The sequence below is a fragment of the Hypomesus nipponensis genome, chromosome 20 (assembly GCF_054491055.1).
Source record: "Hypomesus nipponensis isolate SF chromosome 20, ASM5449105v1, whole genome shotgun sequence".
NCBI classification, from domain to species: domain Eukaryota; kingdom Metazoa; phylum Chordata; class Actinopteri; order Osmeriformes; family Osmeridae; genus Hypomesus; species Hypomesus nipponensis.
The window spans coordinates 1,797,501-1,800,000 of NC_140380.1; the positions used below are offsets into that span (position 1 = coordinate 1,797,501).

At 46.6% G+C, this 2,500-nt stretch overlaps 8 non-coding genes and 1 pseudogene across 8 annotated transcripts in view; all 9 read left to right on the forward strand.

Moving 5' to 3' along the window:
* The window catches only part of LOC146244075 (5S ribosomal RNA), a 119-nt gene extending 73 nt beyond the window's left edge, over positions 1 to 46 (forward strand). Inside the window, exon 1 of the ribosomal RNA XR_014734724.1 lies at positions 1 to 46. This exon is cut by the window's left edge and continues 73 nt beyond it. This is a non-coding gene — a ribosomal RNA (5S ribosomal RNA).
* Positions 47 to 230: 184 nt separating this feature from the next.
* LOC146244076 (5S ribosomal RNA) lies at positions 231 to 349 on the forward strand. Its single transcript, XR_014738141.1, has one exon. It is a non-coding gene; the product is annotated as a 5S ribosomal RNA (ribosomal RNA).
* Positions 350 to 519: 170 nt separating this feature from the next.
* LOC146244077 (5S ribosomal RNA) lies at positions 520 to 638 on the forward strand. The gene has a single exon (XR_014738143.1). It is a non-coding gene; the product is annotated as a 5S ribosomal RNA (ribosomal RNA).
* A 184-nt stretch (positions 639 to 822) lies between these two features.
* On the forward strand, positions 823 to 941 carry LOC146244078 (5S ribosomal RNA). Its single transcript, XR_014734725.1, has one exon. It is a non-coding gene; the product is annotated as a 5S ribosomal RNA (ribosomal RNA).
* A 186-nt stretch (positions 942 to 1,127) lies between these two features.
* Positions 1,128 to 1,246, forward strand: LOC146244079 (5S ribosomal RNA). The gene has a single exon (XR_014738144.1). It is a non-coding gene; the product is annotated as a 5S ribosomal RNA (ribosomal RNA).
* A 174-nt stretch (positions 1,247 to 1,420) lies between these two features.
* On the forward strand, positions 1,421 to 1,539 carry LOC146244080 (5S ribosomal RNA; annotated as a pseudogene).
* Positions 1,540 to 1,711: 172 nt separating this feature from the next.
* LOC146244081 (5S ribosomal RNA) lies at positions 1,712 to 1,830 on the forward strand. Its single transcript, XR_014738145.1, has one exon. It is a non-coding gene; the product is annotated as a 5S ribosomal RNA (ribosomal RNA).
* Positions 1,831 to 2,002: 172 nt separating this feature from the next.
* On the forward strand, positions 2,003 to 2,121 carry LOC146244082 (5S ribosomal RNA). The gene has a single exon (XR_014738849.1). It is a non-coding gene; the product is annotated as a 5S ribosomal RNA (ribosomal RNA).
* Positions 2,122 to 2,295: 174 nt separating this feature from the next.
* LOC146244083 (5S ribosomal RNA) lies at positions 2,296 to 2,414 on the forward strand. Its single transcript, XR_014738146.1, has one exon. It is a non-coding gene; the product is annotated as a 5S ribosomal RNA (ribosomal RNA).
* The last annotated feature ends 86 nt before the right edge of the window (positions 2,415 to 2,500 follow it).

Here is a 2,500-nt window from a genome sequence, read left to right on the forward strand (position 1 = left end):
AGTACTTGGATGGGAGACCGCCTGGGAATACCAGGTGCTGTATGCTCTTTTGCTCATTCACTTAGAAACTGAAATCTTGCAATATGCACAAGTAGTCCTTCATGAAAGGGGCTGGAAGCTGTTTTCATTTTGACACGAGAGAGAGAGAGAGAGAGAGAGAGAGAGACTACCTTGCATTGTCAATTGCTAAATCTGTATATGGATAAGTAGCCTATGGTTGTCAACTTATTTCGTACGGCCATACCAGCCTGGCAACGCCCGATCTCGTCTGATCTCGGAAGCTAAGCAGGGTCGGGCCTGGTTAGTACTTGGATGGGAGACCGCCTGGGAATACCAGGTGCTGTATGCTCTTTTGCTCATTCACTTAGAAACTGAAATCTTGCAATATGCACAAGTAGTCCTTCATGAAAGGGGCTGGAAGCTGTTTTCATTTTGACACGAGAGAGAGAGAGAGACCACCTTGCATTGTCAATTGCTAAATCTGTATATGGATAAGTAGCCTATGGTTGTCAACTTATTTCGTACGGCCATACCAGCCTGGCAACGCCCGATCTCGTCTGATCTCGGAAGCTAAGCAGGGTCGGGCCTGGTTAGTACTTGGATGGGAGACCGCCTGGGAATACCAGGTGCTGTATGCTCTTTTGCTCATTCACTTAGAAACTGAAATCTTGCAATATGCACAAGTAGTCCTTCATGAAAGGGGCTGGAAGCTGTTTTCATTTTGACACGAGAGAGAGAGAGAGAGAGAGAGAGAGAGACCACCTTGCATTGTCAATTGCTAAATCTGTATATGGATAAGTAGCCTATGGTTGTCAACTTATTTCGTACGGCCATACCAGCCTGGCAACGCCCGATCTCGTCTGATCTCGGAAGCTAAGCATGGTCGGGCCTGGTTAGTACTTGGATGGGAGACCGCCTGGGAATACCAGGTGCTGTATGCTCTTTTGCTCATTCACTTAGAAACTGAAATCTTGCAATATGCACAAGTAGTCCTTCATGAAAGGGGCTGGAAGCTGTTTTCATTTTGACACGAGAGAGAGAGAGAGAGAGAGAGAGAGAGAGACTACCTTGCATTGTCAATTGCTAAATCTGTATATGGATAAGTAGCCTATGGTTGTCAACTTATTTCGTACGGCCATACCAGCCTGGCAACGCCCGATCTCGTCTGATCTCGGAAGCTAAGCAGGGTCGGGCCTGGTTAGTACTTGGATGGGAGACCGCCTGGGAATACCAGGTGCTGTATGCTCTTTTGCTCATTCACTTAGAAACTGAAATCTTGCAATATGCACAAGTAGTCCTTCATGAAAGGGGCTGGAAGCTGTATTCATTTTGACACGAGAGAGAGAGAGAGAGAGACCACCTTGCATTGTCAATTGCTAAATCTGTATATGGATAAGTAGCCTATGGTTGTCAACTTATTTTGTACGGTAATACCAGCCTGGCAACGCCCGATCTCGTCTGATCTCGGAAGCTAAGCATGGTCGGGCCTGGTTAGTACTTGGATGGGAGACCGCATGGGAATACCAGGTGCTGTATGCTCTTTTGCTCATTCACTTAGAAACTGAAATCTTGCAATATGCACAAGTAGTCCTTCATGAAAGGGGCTGGAAGCTGTTTTCATTTTGACACGAGAGAGAGAGAGAGAGACCACCTTGCTTTGTCAATTGCTAAATCTGTATATGGATAAGTAGCCTATGGTTGTCAACTTATTTCGTACGGCCATACCAGCCTGGCAACGCCCGATCTCGTCTGATCTCGGAAGCTAAGCAGGGTCGGGCCTGGTTAGTACTTGGATGGGAGACCGCCTGGGAATACCAGGTGCTGTATGCTCATTCACTTAGAAACTGAAATCTTGCAATATGCACAAGTAGTCCTTCATGAAAGGGGCTGGAAGCTGTTTTCATTTTGACACGAGAGGGAGAGAGAGAGAGAGAGAGACCACCTTGCATTGTCAATTGCTAAATCTGTATATGGATAAGTAGCCTATGGTTGTCAACTTATTTCGTACGGCCATACCAGCCTGGCAACGCCCGATCTCGTCTGATCTCGGAAGCTAAGCAGGGTTGGGCCTGGTTAGTACTTGGATGGGAGACCGCCTGGGAATACCAGGTGCTGTATGCTCTTTTGCTCATTCACTTAGAAACTGAAATCTTGCAATATGCACAAGTAGTCCTTCATGAAAGGGGCTGGAAGCTGTTTTCATTTTGACACGAGAGAGAGAGAGAGAGAGACTACCTTGCATTGTCAATTGCTAAATCTGTATATGGATAAGTAGCCTATGGTTGTCAACTTATTTCGTACGGCCATACCAGCCTGGCAACGCCCGATCTCGTCTGATCTCGGAAGCTAAGCAGGGTCGGGCCTGGTTAGTACTTGGATGGGAGACCGCCTGGGAATACCAGGTGCTGTATGCTCTTTTGCTCATTCACTTAGAAACTGAAATCTTGCAATATGCACAAGTAGTCCTTCATGAAAGGGGCTGGAAGCTGTTTTCATTTTG